This window comes from Chinchilla lanigera, unplaced genomic scaffold (genome assembly GCF_000276665.1).
Source record: "Chinchilla lanigera isolate Chin_1 unplaced genomic scaffold, ChiLan1.0 scaffold00009, whole genome shotgun sequence".
Taxonomy (NCBI): domain Eukaryota; kingdom Metazoa; phylum Chordata; class Mammalia; order Rodentia; family Chinchillidae; genus Chinchilla; species Chinchilla lanigera.
The window spans coordinates 20,073,120-20,092,566 of NW_004955410.1; positions in this window are offsets into that span (position 1 = coordinate 20,073,120).

A 19,447-nucleotide genomic window follows, 5' to 3' on the forward strand; every position below is an offset into this window, starting at 1 on the left:
GGGCTTAGTCTGCATTCTCATGTTCTCTGTGTCCTTGTTCAGCAGCTGCTCCTCTGCTGAGTCTGGACCTTTCTGGTTCTCAATGGCAGGATTGTATAGCATGTATTCCCAGGGGTTTTTCCATGTTTGAATGATTCACACACATCTATAGGTGGGCATCTGCAGCCAGTGCATGGTGGGCCAATTGTGTCATTGTTTCTCTGTGTCATGATAGTTCTCAATTGAGCAGCAGGGGCCGGCCTGAAGGCCAGCGTGCAACAGCGCTTACAGCCGCATGGCTCCCTGTGCGCTGGGGGCCTTCCCTCCCGTGTCCTATGAGGCAGGAAGTGAGCCAGCCAGAAGACAGATGCCCCCCACCCGTGGCTCCCCTTGTGCTGGAGGCCCTCCCTCCGGGGGCCTACGAGGCAGGGAGCAAGCTGCCAGTCGGAAGACCGGCACTCCCCACCCGAGGCTCCCCGTGGCCCGGAAGCCCTCCCTCTGGGGGCCTACAAGGCAGAAAGTGAGCCAGCCGGAAGACTGGTGCTCCCCACCCATGGCTCCCCATGTGCCGGGGGCCCTTCCTCAGGGGGCCTACAAGCTCCTTTTTGTGTTTTTCAGAGGTTTTCTTAGTGTCTTGCACTCAAAAGTGTCTGGGGGAGGATCTGATTCCCTTGGCTGGTCTGTCCTACTGGAGACTTCCTGTGCTCCTCTTATAAGGACCACTGTGACTGGACTGCCCCTACCTGGCTCAACCAGGGTGACCTCCCTATAGCAAAACCTATGTTCTAACCACATTGCAAAGCCTGTGTTAGCATACAAGGTAAAATCCACGGCTCTGGGAATCAGGAGATGGACTTTGAGGGGAGCTCCTAGTCTAATACTATGAGTCATACTAAGAAAAACTGCAAAGCTGAGACCAGAGAGTTTTAGAACTTAAAGCAGGATGTGGAACAACTCAGGAAAGTTAATATAATCATAAGTTTCTAGTGTTTCTGTTAGTATTTTAGTCACCAGACTGTGGTTTGCAGACAGTGTTGTTGCCTTAATGTTAACATTTTGGAAATGAGCCATGAAAAGTCAAACAAAGACTAAGTATTACTTGGCAAAATTAATGAAGTGGATTACTCACAGGAATTAAACAGTTCTAATCATAATTAGGCCACCCCAGGGGTTCTTTAAAGCTTGTAGATTCATTAATATTTAACAAACCATGCTACATGAGGCATGGTATCTTTCTCTAGAAGACAAGCAGAAAAAAATCCTCTTCTTCACCTTTGCAGAGCTCTTTAGCTGCATATTTTGAGTCTCAGGAGTTTCCTTCGTAGTAGGTTCACTTCTTAAGCAAATCTCTTTCATCAGGTGGACCAAGCCCTGGGTCATAAAGAGGTGGAGTCAAATTGTACAACGGCCCGTAAGTGCTAGGCTGGTTAGACCTTTTCTAGAGCAAACCTGTCTTGGAGAAATGGGTGGAGTATTTCTATACAAAGCAGATTAAGAATCTCAATTTTTTTTATGTTTGTTTAAAATATTTATATAGGGAGTAGGCAGGAAATGAGTTTTGCCTGAAGTGGTTTATAAGTTCAGTGTTTCTACATGAAGCACTAATTTCTGTTTTAGCTTATGCATTACCCCAGCCCCACTCCTAGGAACTATATTGGAAATTTTTTACACATGCACATGTGCGCACAGACACACACATACATGCACATGCACACACACACCCACACACATTCACACACACAGCTTCTAGAATGGTCACATTTGCCCTCACCACACCTCTACCTACCTAACTCCAAACCTGTTCCGGTGGAAACTGCCTTCCTGTTAGCTTTAATAGGAGATGGTGAGTGAATTGTTTTGACCTCAAATTCCTGTCTATGAGAATGAATGTAGCCGGGTGTCGTGGTCTACCAGTAGTCTGAATATGCCTTGTTTAAAATCAGCATTTTTTCCCCCTTTTCCTCACCTATAATTCATTTCTCCAAGCAACACAATTCTATCTATAAGACAATTCTCAGCTCATTCCTTACTTTTACCCCAAAAGTGTTTTAGCTAGTATTTAACAGAATACAATATAGTATTTGTCTTAGTTACTTTTCTCTTGTCTCTGAGACAAAATACCAAACACCCAAAGTTAAGGGAGTTAAAGGTTTATTTAGCTCACAGTTTGTAGAGGTTTCAGGCTGTATTCAGTTGGCTCCAAGGCAGGGTGGCACATGCCAGAGGGGCAACAGATCATGGTGATGGAAGACAGAAAAATTAAGTAAGAGAGAAGACAAGCCTCTTTCTGTCTCTTATATTGTGACCAGTCTATAAGGATTAGGATGGTGCCAATCCAATCAGTGGACTGATCCAGCAATCACCCACCCTTAATCCCAGCATTGTACCAACAATCAATCCCACACTTCAGGATCAGCCATCTCTGAAAATGCCCTGTGACTCCATGAGGCTCTGGGAGGACATCTAGATACAGACCGTAACCGTATTATAGATCTACCTCCAAGCTGACTTCAAAATACTACTTTTGGTGAATGAGTCTGTTTCTGTTCTTGCTACTATCTCTTTTGAGATCTCAAAGCTGTCTAGTCAGAGTCCAAATTCAGGGTGATGACTTTCTTACCCTTACAGTTTGTATATGATGAATGTGGGCTCGCATATCCAGCCTGGGAGTGGGAGTTCAGCTTGAACCTGCTGCTTTTCCTCATCTTGTGGCAACCCAAGAGGGGTAATGGCAGTGGGCTCACAGTGGATAGACTTTCTCCTGGAAACACCTGCAGCATGTCCCCAGTGACTCGAGGCTGGGCCCTTTAATAGAGCTTTGCTTAGCCACATGGTTACCATGATTTGAGCTCTGATCTTCTAGCTCTGAGATGTCAGAAGTTCAGCAGCACTTGGAGCAAAACTCCAGGGGACTGACTCACAAGCAACATATGCAGATGGTGATAGGTAAAACCAGGACACCAAATCATGACTTTACCATGGAGAAAAGAATTAGTTTCTAATAAGTCAGATTTAGGGAATGACCTTTGTAGTCAGAGCTTGGTTCCTCCAAGCATGGTGAAAACTTCCTAGGTATTGATTTAGTCAAACGGAAATAAATGTAATAAGTACACAATGGAGTTAGGCACGGAATGATTAAAAGAAGGCAAGCAAGGTGGTTGGTTGATTCAAATAGAGTCACTGTTATCATGATCATATATATCATTTTACAGTGGCGGGCACTGAGGTGGGGAGGAGTGGATTAACCCCCAAGTGGCAGAATCAAGCTGGATCCCAGTGTGCTTGCCTCCTCTCCTCTCCTTCCTTTTCCTCTCCTTCTTCCATTCTTTTCCTTCCTTCCTTTTTGTTTCTTTACTGGGAAGTTTTATATTTAGTAGCAATATTAGTATTGTCATTCTGAAAGTATTTTATTTCTATTGTAAGAAAAGCAGGTAAGTTCTTTAAAATTACTAGGAACAAAGACCTAAAGTATCAAAGAGTCTGCAAGAGATAGTTCTGTCAGAGAGTTCATGAACAAAAACCAAATTACATGGTAAATACTTCCAAGACTCAACAACTGGGATCTCATTTTATTAAAAAGTTTTTCACATCCAAAGAAATCACCAACAGAGTGAAAAAGAAACCTACAAAACTGGGAAAAAATTTTAGCCAGCTGTCTCCCAGACAAAGGACTTCTATCTAGAACATATAAAGAGTTAAAAAAAAAAAATCAGGCCCCCCAAATTCAAAGACCCAATCAAAAAATGGGCATCTGAGATGCATACACACCTCTCAGATGAAGAAATATAAATAGCAAATAAATATACAAAAAAATGTTCAACATATTTGGGCATCTGAAAAATGCAAATTCAAACAACACTGAGATTCCATCTCACCCCAGAAAGAATGGCTGTCATCAAGAAATCAACCAGTAACAAGTGCTGGAGGGGCTGTGGGGAAAAAAGAACCCTTCTCCACTCTTGGTGGGAGTGCAGACTGGTGCAACCACTGTGGAAATCAGTGTGGAGTTTCCTCAGAAAACTAGGATTACAGGTCCCATTTGACCCACATATTCCCTTTCTGGGCATCTTTCCACAGAAATTAAAACCATCACACCACAGCGATACATGTGCACCCGTGTTTATGGCAGCACGATTTGTAATAGCTAACTCTTGGAAACAACCCAGATGCCCATCCGCTATAAATCTCTTTTTGCTGTTGCTCTTCTGAGAAAAGTCCTCACTTTGTAGTCTAGACTGGCCTTGAATTCACCGCAGTCCTGCCTCAGCCTCTCATGGGCTGGGATTACTGGCATTCGCCACCATACCTGGCTTTGCTGTGAATTCTTTTGCTAGTAAATGCAAAATCTTCATGTTGCCTTTTGTATATGTGATATTTTTATGCATTTTGTATATGCGAAAAAAATACAGCTCCTGCTGTCTAAATTCATGAATTCAATTTCAGAAATCCTTACTTTTTCCTCATTGTCATCCAATTCACTCTCCCTATCAGATGTTTTTTCTTTAAGGCATGACTTTAATGTGTGACTTTTGTGCATTTTTTTCTCCCTCTGATAATTGCAAAAACCATAACACAGAAAATCTTTTCTGGGTCCACTTTTTCTTTCAGAAGAATTCATTTAATTATGTTTTTCCTATTTCCTTGCATGGATGTCCAATTTTTACCTGGCTGTGTAGTACTTAGAGAATTGGAACTGTCTTGGGTTGCATATAAAATAAATAATATATGTATGTCAGTAATGACACTTTCCTTTTTAATAAGTAGTTTTTTACTATCACATTAAAAAAGAAGGCTCAGTGGCCCATGGAGTACAGGCAGGGTACCCCTGCCTAGCATCCTTAGCCATGGTGGCTTTGATTCTTGTAGCAGGTGACATTAGAATACACCAGGGACAGTAGATAATACCAGGAAGGAAATTCGGGCTAGAACTCAGGCGATTTACTCTGCTCCTAGCTCCAGCTCTGAATGACTTCCGCTCTTTCCCACAAGTCTCCTCACTTGTCACGGAGAAATGACGTTGCTTTTACCCTCTTTGTAGCCTATTTGGCAGAAGTGAATGCAATAGTATGGTGTTTGGAAATGAAGTCAGCGCAAATCATTGCAGAGGGAAGTAGCTTGGCCTGGGTCTCATCCAGTTTTCAGCCACTAGCAAACCTTTCCTCTGAGACAGTAACCACAGTCTCCTCACCGCTCGATGGAGACCGTTCACTCTGCCTTACTAGTCCTATAAGACTCAGAAGGGCGGGACGGATGCTCTGAAGGTACTCTGTGCACTGCGGTACACCGAGTGGCTCAACGTGGCACCGGGGGACCCTGCAGTTTCCTGGCTCTGCGTCATCAGGCCCAGAGTGCCTTACATGGGGACTTACAGAACGGTTACTTAGTATTTTGAAATCTGTTTATGCTGACCTAGGCCTGTGTGTTTTTCCCATGTCAGACTTTTATATACCAGGCAAGAGCATCATGACATGCCGTCTTCAACTTTGATGACATTTGTGTCTAGCTACTCTATGCAACCTTCATCCTCTGCTTACTAATTACAGAAATGATTTCCAAACAACATTCCTTGGCCCTAAAATAAGTTAAAATCCCTAAAATATTGAATGAATCTGATCAGTTTAAATGTTCTTGTAATTGTGTTTTTCACAGTGGGAGGTCGTGAAGCATGTACTGAATGGGTAGGGAAGAAAATGGAGGTGGGTTTTTTTGTAAATGCACTACTCAGGTTTGAGCCTAGGGCCTTTGCACTGAGCTACATGTCCAGCCCTCTTCTCCCTTTTTAAACTTCTTATTTGGAGACAGGGTCTTACTAAGTTGTTCAGGCTTGAGTTTGTGATTGCAGTCCTTCTGCCTCAGCCTCCCAGAGTGCTGTGTTCACTCTCTTGTCTAAGCGCAGCCACCCTCCCCCTCCCTGGTCGTGTGTAGTTTGCATTTGTAACCAGAGTAGAGGATGTCATATTGTATTATTCTCTTTTGAGTCTCAACCTTTTCAAGGGCTGAGACCATATTGTGTATTTTGCCGCAGAACCTAACTTTTGGATAGTTAATCAACAAGAATGGGCTGCGGATATAGCTCAGCGGCACCGCACCTACCTGGCAAATGAGCGATCCTGAGTTTGATTCCTGGTACAAACAAACAAACAAAAAACAGCAAGAAGAACAAATCAGGCAGCTTGTCAATGTGAGAAGTCTTTAAACCTTAAATTAGTCCACTTGTAGAGTGAAGACCGTTCTGATGTGAAACTGAGAATAGTGCGATTCATCTCCTTCCTGTTCCTAGGTTAAAGTTGCTCAATTAAAGTGGGTTACACCTCGGGAGCAGACAGGACTTTGTTTCACCAGCTGCGCAACAGGGGAGTAGCCTGCCCCAGCGGAGAGAGATGCTTTAAAGTCCTGGCTTGTGTTTTGTTCCTCTACGCCTTTGCATCCATTTGTCATAACACAGTGAGCGTATCAACAGTGCTCTTGCTGCAGCAACAATTTTTATTTTTTGGTTAAATCTGGGGGGAAGTTTAACACGTGGGTTCTCTGAGTCACTGACTTTATCTCTAAGTGTGCTTACAAACCAGGGCTCTCCGTATAAACAGCTGGGCAAAGCGTCGGATGGGAACTTTGGAACACATGTAGGATCTTCACAGGCCGCTTGGTGGCGCTCAGGACAGTAAACTTTGCTAAAAGACAAATCTTACAGCTGTGGCATTTTAGTTCCTGTTTGCTGAACAGAAAGCCCTTCAGTTCCAAATTTGATCCCGAATTCAAAAACCGCAGTGTGCTGTGAAACACCCAAAATTCCTGTGAAGACAGATTGAGGGGGAGTTCGCTCGTGTAGTTCCAGAGCAGGCTTCCGTCAACAGCCTCTTCTCCCGAGAACTAAATTTAACATGTGGCTGGAGGGTATTTAACATGGCAAATCCACGCAAACCCCCACTAGTATCCCAGGGACCTTTCGTAGTTAGAGAAGCGATAAAAAACGATGGACTGAAGCTCATAGGGTCAAGAAGCACATTCCCTGTCTTGCACTGTAAATCTAGAGACGGTGAGGGTGTGGAGCCCTAGCGAAGTGGGCAGAAGCACCTCTTGCCGGTTGCCTGATTGACAGGACAAAAGGAGCACAGCAAGCAAGTTTTTTACGAAGCAGTTTTGTTGTATTGATTAGTAAACCCCGGGCAGTGGGGAGTCGTAGGCTACGTATGCATTTACACAAATCAGAGACTGTTGGTTATTCCTTAGCTGTTTTTGTGTTGCGTAGTTTAAAAAAGTGAGCCCTAAAAGTGCCTCATGACACATTTTCTTTAAACTGTGAAAATTTAATTCTCTCACTACACAGAAGCAAAAGTGATATTCCTTAAGAGGAAAAGCAGATAACAGTCGGAATCAATGGCTCCTAACGGCTTCTAATAAAGTCCGAACTCCCTGCGGGCCGCCATGGCTTGGTTTCTGCTGCCTGCCCTGACCCTCCTGGAATGTCTCATCCCCAGTTCTGTCGCTGGATGGCGCCCCTTCATCGTTCAGCTTTCAGGTGATGTGTGACTCCTCAGAGAGGTTTCCCTATTGATCTTCTCCTGAGTGGTTTCTCTGTGACTCTTAGGCCTTTGTTCTATTCCCAGATTTTTTCCACCGCCAGAGTTTGTGATTTTTGCTGTTACTGTTCTTTGCATATTTACTACAGGAATTTGTATCCTATTCCACTTGTGTTTAAATTGTGACTACATATTATGAGTGAGAGATGTTGAACTATAGTGTGACTTCTACATAGAATGCAGTGGCCTCACCTGGTAGGTGAGCTTAATACTTTGCTCGGAGGATTTTCATGAAGAATAATCACAATAATACATGCAAAATGCTTAGAATGATACTAGTATAGAAGAGGCTTCAAGACATAAAACTGCTATTGCTGTCATTTTAATCAACGTTTCTGGGTGGCAAGACATTCTTTCCTTGCTGACTGCATCTCTCCTTTCTTTCTGTTGGAAGGGTGGCCTAAACCAGTCTATAAACCATACTAGACCTCCTAGGATTCTTTTACTAGTCCCATTACTTGGCTCTATCTGGCTCCATAACATTTTTAATATTTTAATATGCAGTTGTCCTTCATTATCCATGGGAGACTGGTTTACTGGGGCCCCTTACTGATACAAAAAAATCTGTAGATGCTCCAGTCTTTTATATAAAATGGTATAGGTCAGCATATAACCTTTTCATTTTCTTCTGTGTATTTCAAATTGTCCCTGGCTTGGAATTCCTAATACAGTGTGAATGCTATGTAAATCTTTGCTGTACTGAGTACTTAGGGAGTAATGACTAGAAAAAGCCTGTATATGTTTAGCACAAATGCAGTTTTTTCCTAGGTGTGCTCTATCTGCTGTGGTTTTAATCCACAGACAGAGAACCCACAGACACAGAAAGTGCTGACCTTTTCATTGATGATTTTTCTTTCTCACTGCAGTGTAAGCTCCATGACAGTAAGGAGTTTGTTTGGATCGTTGCTGTCTTTTAAGAGTTCAATAGGGCCAGATATGACATAGTGAAAATCTGTTGCATGAATGAATAATGAGAAATCATTACCATCATCCTCTGCCTCCCCTCTAAAAAGTAAGCATGATTGTATTTACCTCGCTTATGTGTATGTCCTTGGCAAAAAGTGCTCCAGAAATATTTGCTAAAGAAATAAATCTTGAGACTTTACCAAAATCACCAATGCAGGATATCTTTTTGGTAAATTTATTAGTGATGATTACTTTTTAATTAATTGGTGGTAATTGATATTTGCTTTCAAATCAGTTTAATAAGGACTATAAAGTTTTGAAATCCCATCACTTCAATTTTAGCTTATTATCTACCTTTTCAATCTGCTCTGCACACATACACATACAGAGGCATTCTGTTTCTTTTTGTATATACTTGGAATGAGGTATTACATGGCATATCTAGTATCTGTTATGGTTTACATCTAAACTGTCCCTCCAAAATCTCATGAGTTCAGAGGTGATATTTCTAGGAAGTGATAGGATCATAGGTTGCTATATTAATCAGTGGATTAATCTGTTGGTAAAGTCATAGCTAAATGTGCTGTAAGGAGGTGAATCCCATGAAAGAAGTAGGCTACTATGGGCCTATTTCTTTCTCTCTGGATCTTCCCCGTCTCTGTCTGCCACGGAAGCTGGGGCTTCCCTGTACAATACCCGTTTATCATGCCACTTCTGCCTGGGAGCCATGAGCTAAACCATGGACCGTATCCTCTGAAGCCATGAACCAAAATAAACTTCTCTTCCTTTAAGTTGTGGGTGTCAGGTATTTTTTTTTTTTTTCTAGCAACAAGAAAATGGCTAATGCAGTATGCACTTAGATTGAGTTCACCAAGAGCTTGATGAAATGTACATATTTTGTCTTTATTTTTTTCCTCTACTTAGTTTTTTAAATCTCTCAACTAGATTCAGTCAAAGTAACAAGTTCAGTCACTGGCTATCAATATCAAGCATTATCTTCTTTATTTCAAAGATGACTTTACAAGTAAAAGTATACATGTCTTCATTAACATTTTAAAGGATATCATTAATACCAAAGAGTTTTCATTTTCTTCTATGCCAGAAATAAAAGACAAGTCCTTTGTCTCCTAGAATCTCCAAGTCTAATGGTGGGAGTTTAGCCACCTGCCCAAAGACAATTACACAAGTGAAGCCGAACACTTAAGATGCTAAAGCATTGGCTGAGGAAGTAGGTGCTGTGTAGTTCAGACAAGGAAGTAGTCTACCAATGCTATTGACTGCACTGCTATTCTCAAATACAGCTGTAAATATCCGGTGTTTGTATTTTGTTGTCTGACTCCATAAGCTCCAGAACTTCTTTTATAAAATGAGGCACTAAGTTTCTTCACCTGCTTTTTAAATTCCTTGACGAATATATACTTTTACCTGGGTTTTACATTCATGGACTTAACCCACTGTGGATAGAAAATAGAATAAATGGATATTTATGATACTTTGATTGTTCAGCCTATTTTGAGATGTTATTTCTTAATTCTTTTCCAAATATTCCTTCCCAATGTGCTTGTCTTCTTTCTCACTGTCAGATAGAGCTGGCATCGCCGTATAAGCTCCTTCCCAGCAATTTCTCATTACCACTTTTCATTCACTTTCATTGCAAGCCTCTTGCTATGGTCCTGCACACATGTTTGCTTCCCTTCTCTGTTTTATTCCAAATATTATCCTTTATGTTTTTCCTACAGGCCTTAATGTGGGAAATGTGGGAATAGGCCTTACTGTAGGCCTGATGTAACTGATTTTACCCTTACTGGAAAGAAATATCACAGGGACACACTTCAAATACTTTCCCATGAAACTTTTCAATTTGTAAGAAAGGTTGAACTGGAACCCTCGTGGATGTGGCTGCATAAGAAGAGGAAAGTTATTAGAGTTTATTTTTAGTCTTCAAGAAATCCCTTTAATTAGAATCTTAATTTTAATAGCCTTTGTTTTCTGATTTTGACATTACAGATACTTTATGTTTGGCATTTAGAGTATTTTGTGTGTGTGATACTGAATATTTAACCTAGGGTCTCTGTATTGAGCTACATCCCCAACTCAATTTTACTTTGAGACAGCATCTCACTAAATTGTCCAGTCTGAGCTTGAACTTGTAATTTCCTGTCTCAGCCTCCCAGAGAATAGCCTGAGATTACAGGTGTGTACCACCACATCTAGGTAGGATTTTAGAATTTAAAAAAGTTATACACTAATATGAAAGAAGTAAAAAACTTTCTTACATAAAATTAAAATATTTTTATGATATTTGCTATTAGTATGTATTCTTAATATTGAAATAATAGAAGTTATGGTGACTACTGTACTCATCAGAAGTCATAGACCTTTCTGGGTTTGGAAGTTGGTTATGGCTATAAATGCTTGCGTCAAAATGAGAACTATACTTTCCTTGTAACCGAAGCAGTCCCATGCAGTACAGAGTGCTTTGAGTGGTGCAGACATGTGAGTTTGACAGAGAGTTTGTGTTTCTCCAGGTGTTCTTTGCAAAGGTTTCACTCTTCCCGGGCTGAGGGTGCTTTCCTGCGCCATTACCAGGCTGAGTTTAGGGAACACCTTGAAGGCCAGTGCTCTGCAATTGCTTCATGGGGACGGGAGCAGCAGAGTCAGCTGTGGTCAGCTTTGCCTGGCAAAGCTCTTTGTTTCCTGCTGCCAACAGTCCTGTCCTATCTTAGATGCAAGATCTCAAAATAAAGAATCCACTTCTTGACTTGACTCAGGAGGAATGTGTCTTGTGTTTCTCAAAGAGCACAGGGTACGTTGGTTTCTCTCTCAGCAGAAACAAAAAAAAAGAACAGAGATAAGAGATATAGATTCTACCTTAGAAGAAAAACACAAAACAGCTGTAAGTAAATCTACATTAGATTAGAGCATCACGAGGTCATACTAATTATTACTTTATAATGAACCAAATCTTTAACTAAGGAGACCAAATGAGAGAAATGATTCCTGTAGTAGGAAGCAGAGGACCTGTGAAATCCTCTTCCTGACCTCTCCCTGGTTTCTGCTGCTTTTCAGCTTTCCTAGCATGTGATGAGCCCAGAGGAAGCACCCAAATGCGCTGTGTGCTCACGGCTCCAGCATTTTTGCTTTGCTCCCGAAAACAAAGTGCCGGAAGGACAAGGCAGAGTGTTAACAATATGGCTCCTGCAGACTTTTATCTGAGGCTGAAAACATTGTCAAGACGGTGACTGTTTCATGGTGCCATTTTCTGAAGTGAACAACTCAAGGGGAAAAAAGTGGCCGTTTCAGAGGTTGTGGGACAGGACATAAACATGACTGCATGTTCTAGCATCTACACCTTAACCCGTCTCTCCCGAGGCTGGGGGAATGTTTACTCCGCCTCTTAGTTACTGTGGGTTTGGGGCAGGCTCAGCTACTTCCTCTGCTGCACTACCTCTTCCCGCACCCTTTTTATTCTATCCCAGCTGCTTCCCTTTTTAATATCTAGCTTCCTCTTTTTTCTGGCTTCTCTACCAGCGTGCTTCTCCCTGCCCCCACCTTGACTTTTTGTGATGGTATACAGATAACATATTCTTCCTTTCCTAACTTTTGAAACTTTTTTTTTTGTTTCATCATAGCCTTGATGCTGCTTTCTAAAGACCATTTAAGTTATTTATAAGGTTGTAATTGGGAAAGTAAAATGTACACTTTTTAGATGCTACATTAAAATAACGCAGTACTTTTGCCGATGCACTGCGGTAGCATGAGTGGTAGCAAGACGCGAGGCACACCTGGCTTTGAAAGCAGTGCTACACCTTAACTGTTTCTGCATATTCACATTTTCCCAGGCACATGGCCTTAAAATAACCACCCCTACACTATTTTTTGCTCTTTAAGGAAGAAAATTAATATTCCCATATAAATGAAAAATGCAAGTGTCTCTGGTCCTCTGGAATATTCTCCCAATCTTGTGCATGGGTCATTAATTTTCCTCGTGGCTGCACACTTGCCATCCTGAGCTGCCCATGCGCCTTGGCAAGATGCTGACCTGGCAAGGTGAAAGGAATGGATTTCACTTTTCAAGTAGTTTATCTGAAGGTAGAGTTATAAAGGGAAGGGAAATGGTGATGTTCGACTTAAGAAATTGCTAAGGCCGCCACTGACCAACGCTTTTCACACTCCTCTCCAGGCTTATCCTTGACAAAGCTCCAAGTCAGCATTTTCTTGACTCCGCAAAGGATTCCTTGAGCTAACACTTCCACCATGACAACTCTGCTCCAGGGGCCTGAGAGCATTTGGTCAGCCAGGCTACTCAGCTACACAGCTGTCCCTGCCCCTCAGAACCTAATTATGCACCAAGATTCAAAGAACCAGTGTATCAAGGGGGGAACGTGGTACAATGCAGATGCCCAGGAGGCCCAGTTTTAGTAGCATGGGTCTGGAATCATGCCCAGATTATTACCCAGCTGCCCGGGTTGTTGGACTCATAGACTTATACTTTCTGAAATCTTGACTTAGTAAAAAATAAAAATCAGATTTCCCAGGGGCTAAACAGTAAGCAAAGCAATAAAGCCATAAGTATATAATACGGAGACATATTAATGTATATACAAGCATTTAATACAAGCCAAGCAATGCATTTATATGTTCAGTTACATTTCCAAATCATCCCGTGTAAATAATGCATGTTATTGGCAGTGCCACAGCGTGATCAAGGTCAGGAGCAGTCCCCGGCTGGCTCTGGTTGGTGTGACTTCCTTGTAGAGTGCAGCTTTGTAAGGCTGTGGTGATGTCAGCGTTAGCTATTCCAAGAGCCTGCCTCTCCCAGGTCACAGGGTCTTGCTGACAGGTGAGGGTGTGTTTAGACCACTCTTATCTGCACTGGAGTCTTCTGAGAGGCAGGTAGCAGGAAGGGAGCTCTTTATTAGACAGATTAAAGAGTAAGAATTACTCACACGAAAAATCAAGTTCAAGAACAGTCAAGAATTGAGAGCAGGGCTGGGGATTTATCTCAGTGTCCCAGCACTTGCCTGGCAAGGGTGAGGTCATGAGTTCGATTCCTGGTAGAGGAAAGTGCCCACCCCCCCGCAAAAAAAAAGAATTGAGAGCAAAAATCAGCATAGAGGGGGCGCTCAGTTATTACTCATTGACTATTGGAAATGGCTGAGCATATCAGTGTATTTTATTCACTTGGTGTACTACTTTCCTTTTTTTCTCATTTTCCTGTACTGAGGATGCCGGATGTTTCTCCGGACTCTTATGCTCTGGTTTTCTCTTTAACCCAATCCCCCCAGGAGCCTCACGAGGCAGATCTTCATTTTGCTCACAGCTATCTGCTTTCTACATTTACTGCCTCCCTGATTTCCTATCATTGTGTTCAGAGCATGCAAAATAATATGAAGTTCCTGTTCAAAAATCTGGGGTACCTTTGTCTTAGATTATAACCCTTCGCATTCAGGCATTTGGAGGCCTTCTTTACCTAAAGCTTGGTTTCCTGCCTGAGAACCCAAGCGAAACCTGCCAGTCTCAAATCCTGCCCATGGACATAGATTTCCACATACAGAACAGAAGACAACGGAGGCAAAATATATGTGTGTGTATCTGCGCACCTCAGGGAAGGAATTCAACACCTCCCAGTAGAGGAAACCTGCTGCACACTCCTAGGTCCACGTTCTCAAGTGTGTAAAATACCCAAAAGATATGAAAAAGACCAATAGAATGGAAGTAAAAGCAAAAAGAAACAAAACACATTCTAATAGCAATAAAGATAATTCAGTAAGCAGAGAATAAGGTAATAAAAAATCAAGAACCTATAAAAAGTTAAAGCATAAGAAGACACATATGGGGGCTGGGGATTTAGCTCAGTGGCACAGCACCTGCCCGGCAAGCGTAAGGTTGTGAGTTCGGTTTCTGGTACCAGAAGAAAAAACAAAAACAAACAAACAAACAAAAAGAAGACACATATGGACATTAAATACATCTTGACTAAAGTAAATATTTCACAGGACAGTTTGACAATAGTAGTGAGGAAATGGCCTAGAACATAAAAGCAATGACCAAAAAAGCCTTGAAAAAAAACAGGAAAAAAAATCAAAGAGTTACAACATATGAGGTTCACAAATGGGGAACGAAGAAAAATGTGGGGTGGAAAATTTCAATGCATATGAGAAAGGCATTTCCACAGCTAAAGAGAGAAGTCAGGCTTTGATGTCAAGGTGCTACGGATGGCCAGAGAAAGTGAAGAGGAGACAACCTGGATTCACCTGTGTGAAATTTCCTAAATTTCCTAAATTTGGGTTTAAGAGAAAATCTTAGTCACTCCTGGACAGCCAAAGGAAAACGTCCCGTTTATTTTAGGAAGAATTGGAAGAGTGTAGGAATCTTGAATGTTAGGAAGCAACAGATTGATGTCATCAGAGGACTGAGGAAAAAAATGGTTTGAACATAGAACTTCACATTCCTCCAAACTGTTAACCAAGTGGAAAAGCAAACTACAATGTCCCAGACCCAGGGGCTTAAAATCTATAGTTTTCATGTAGTTTTACTTGGAAGAATTTACCTGAGAAGAAAAAATACTTATCAAACATTTTTAGTGCTGAGAGCCAAAGAAAGGAACTAAAGACAGAAAAGAAGGATGACTTCAAAGGGTACAATAAGTGGTAGCATTAACCCAGGAGTGATTTGAGTTCATCCCAGTGCAGTGGTTGTGTTTGCAGATCTATAAAGTAATATTTCCAAAGAGTCAGTGGGATTGTTTTAAAGAAGAAAATCACAGAGGCTATGATTAAGATACCGGATGATATTAGTGACACAGTGACAAAAGCATGTTGTTTTCCTCAACAAGAAAATACAAAGTTCCAGTCCATTCAAGACAAAGCTACAGCTTACTGTGAAGCAACAATAGAAAGGGTATGATGCCTACCTAGCAGTGACATGCGGTCAGCTAATGCTTTCTTTTGTGTGACCTCAATGCAAGACCATTGGGCCTGTAAGGAATGTACCCTTACCACATTACCAAGCCCAACTGTGAGTGAAACGTTAGGTTTCAGGGTGGAAAACACACCAAAAAAGTTCAGGAGTGGACTTTAAACTTAAAAGTTTAAGGCAGTGGAGGAGGTGATTCCATAATCATTAAAAAGGACTGAAGGGGAGGCTGGCCTCTGTCCACACTCCTATTACGCTGTCTGACTGTGCCAGTCACCACCTCTGCCGGAGGAAAAAATGGCTTTTCTCTCCTGGGCTGCCAAGCTTTCTCCAAGCACATCTCATTGGATGACTCTTAAGTTAATTGTAGAACTTTCTAGCTGCAATCACTCAAGGGACTGGAATGCCATTACTTTATGAGAAAAGTATACTAAGCCACAAAGGTGGGAAGTATTTTGCTAAATATAGAAGAACACACAAAACTTTTAGATTTTAGGGAAGCAGGTCAACTAATAAATACCACAGCCACGCAAAATTGAGTAATAAAAACACCATTTTGGATAGTACCAGGGTGAATCAGAGTTGGGTACAGCTGAATGGCAGATGTCTGGTGGTTTGAAGGACAGCCCTGATACTCTTTGGAGAGGAAATATCAGGAATGTGACTTGAGGTGCCCTGCCACCCTGAAAGAGCAAGCAGAACTCAGAACTCACTGAGGATAGATGTCAACTACTGGGAAGTAAAAATCCCCTTTTAACAGTGATCTCAGTAAATTTGCCTCTGACTCACAAAACATAAAAAAACTGGGCTGTAAATGTTATGCGGGGCGTGATGGTGCATGCCTGTAATCCCAGCACTTGCGAGGCTGAGGCAGGAGGATCGTTGCAAGTTCGAGACCAGCCTGGCTACAAAGTGAGCTCAAGGCCAGCCTGAATTGCATAGCAAGACCTTGTCTCAAAAAGACCAAAAAAATTATAAATGTTTAAAGTAAATGGAATGATAACTGTTTAAGTATACCACTGTCACATAGGAATGTGATTAATGAACAAAAATAAAAACAAAAACCATATTCTTTAAAGAGCAGAAGCAAATAGAGTATATACCTTGGGTATTTAAATCAAGAACTGCTATAAGTATATTATTGTAAGTGGGAGGCAGACTTACCACAAAAAATAAAAATAGAAACAGAAGCAGGAAGTGGTACGTGGGGGTGGATAGGGATCAAGATTATTGCCTTTAAGATCTTTTCACAGAACTTTAAAAACTACTATTTTATTAGCTTAATACAAACGGAACTTAAAGGATATCTTTCTTTTCATTATGCTCTTTTGTAAAGGATTTCCTCAAAATTAAAAAAATAAAATTTATTCCTTTAATGGTATCCTACTCTCGTAGATTATTGAAAGTATTTTGCTCTATTTGATCAAATTTATCAGAATTTCATTTTTTAGTGGTATGCAGAGAGTTGAACTAGTCACACTGTGTCTGGGAGTCAGCAGCAGTGGTGTGTCTGCCTCTTCTGACTTTTGTCATGAGGAAGTCCTGCATGAGGAGGACTCGCACCCATAATTCAAGACAAGGGCATTTTCCTGCGATCCAAATGTATCCTACAGTCCCAGGTATCATCTGGAGGTATCAGAACTTATTAATGGACAGGTGTGTACCTGCGTTGTTTTACAGTCAGCCTATATTGACTAGAAAAGAGCCGTCTTTCTCACAAGAGTTCCGAGCTCAAACTAGTTTAGCAAATGCTTGCTAAACATACTGTACTCCAACAGGGTTTCACTTTCTCAAAGATTTTCTCGCAGTTAGTTTAAACATGCAATGTGGCTATCAAAGAGAAAATGTGTTGTATTACCATTTCTGTTTTGCACTGAATATCCCACGGGATTAAGACTCTTGGATATGTTTTAGAAATTTGTGACATTAAGTTGGGCAGTAATGAGAAAAAAAAAAGCAGAATGGGTAAGGAAGAGGCTGGTAATACTGACTGTTTATCTTTTTCCTAAGTTTATTTTATTTTATCAGGACATGTTTGTAATTCTTGCAGTTTGCAGTCATCTTGGGGAGTGATTACATGTATTTATTACAGTTTTTTTTATTTTAAAGAGAATAACAATAAAACAGAAAAAAGAATAATAGCAAAACACCAACAACACGGACAAAAACAAAATGAAGCAAACATAAAATGATACAGGGTTTCAGAACACAATGATAGGGATTAACAGCGGCGGTTATATTACATATTGTTATCTTCAGCTAAGGTGCTCAGATTACCAGATGGAAGAACGCAAGATTGATCAAACCGCTAAAGACAATAAAAAATAAAAACAACAACAAAAAACCCATTAGAAACAATACAGAGTTTCACTAGAAATTTTTTTTTTTTAAATCCTGTTTCCCTTCCTTCCCCTCCCCCTTCTCCTGGTTCCCCGATCTCGTTTCTCGTGCCTGTTGGAGCTATTTGCTTCAGCACAGTTTGTGGCTTATACTATTTCCGGTGAGTGGAGTTATTAGATTCCTGTACTTGGCACATCTTCATTCCTCTCATTTCCGCTTCCCTTCCCTTACCCCTCTCCTCATTCCCTTGGACCTTTCCATATTGGACTAGATCTGTCCCCTTGTGCCTTTCTATCCGTCTTTTATCCCTTTCTTTGTTTGTACTTTGTGTCACCCAAATGAGGGATACCATGTAGTAGTAATCCAGCTTGTGTGTATGATTTATGTCACTCAACATTTTCCAGGTGCATCCGTTTTCCTACAAATACCTCAAATTTATCCTTCTTTACACCAGAGTAGTATTCTGTTATATGTAGATACCATACTTTGTTCCACCAATCCTCTATTGATGAGTACCGGGGCTGCTTTCAGGATTTAGCTATTATGACTTGTGCTGCTGTAAATATTGGCATCCAATGTATCGCTGTAGTATGATGACTTCAGCTCTCTGGGAAAGATACCTAGCACGGGGATAACTGGGTGGTATGGAAGTTTTAGTTTTAATTCTTTGAAAAACATCCATACTGATTGCCACCATGGCTGTAACAGTTTGTATTCTTATCTGGTAGCATTGAGATAGAAGAGTTGGTATTTGGGGAAATAACAGAAACGGAAAAATACGCTTTCCTATAAATCAGCTGAGGCACACTGTGTTGGAAGGATTCACGATGCAAGCCAAGCGAGGGGCCAAAGCCCCAGGAGTAAGAAGACCACCGTGGCAGCCCATGCGAAGTGCCAGAGCTGGCGTAATTCAGCGCAGTGCAGAGCAGCCACACTGCAAGGAGAACATAGAACATGACTGAAGACTGAATTCGGGAAGAGAAATGGAGACGGCTGGGAGGTCTCACAAATTTGAGAATGGCACAGAAGCGCCCGCGTGCTCAGAGGACAAGAGCAGTTTCCCTAGCAGCGCTAACTGCCAGGCCAGAGCTTTCTCAGTGTAGTCCTGCTGGGGACACATTCCGAGGACCCCAGGAGAAGCCCGAAACTACAGACAGCACTGAGCTCTGTGACTAACTGTCGGCCATGCTTCATGCCTCTAACTTCTGTAATTTGAGGCACGACAGCAAAAATAACAGGAAGTGGTTTTTTTATTCCTTCAAATTTTCACTGATAAAAAAATTCAGCCTTGACATAGATCACAGCAACCTCCACAACCTTTTTCTTTGCTTATTAAGTTTGGCTCTTCATGTGAACACTACAGATTTCCAGCAACACTACGCTTCTGTTTTAGAGCCGTTATTAAGCAAAATAAGGCCACTTGAACACACGTTTTGTGAATCTGCACCAGTATGAACACTGTGACAGCTGTTTGGTCAAGAGTGCTACCTCCTAAAGGACCATTGAGTGGGTAGAATATACAGAGTGGATGCACTGATTGCAGAGATGGTTCATGTCGTGGGTGGGAGGGAACAATATGGTCTGAGATTTCATCGTGCATAAAATGGGGTACAATTTAAAACTTATGACTGTTACCTACAGAATTTTCATTTAGTGTTTTCAGACCATTGTTTTCCTTGAATACCTGGAACTGCAGAAAGCAAAATATCTAGTATGGGGAATCT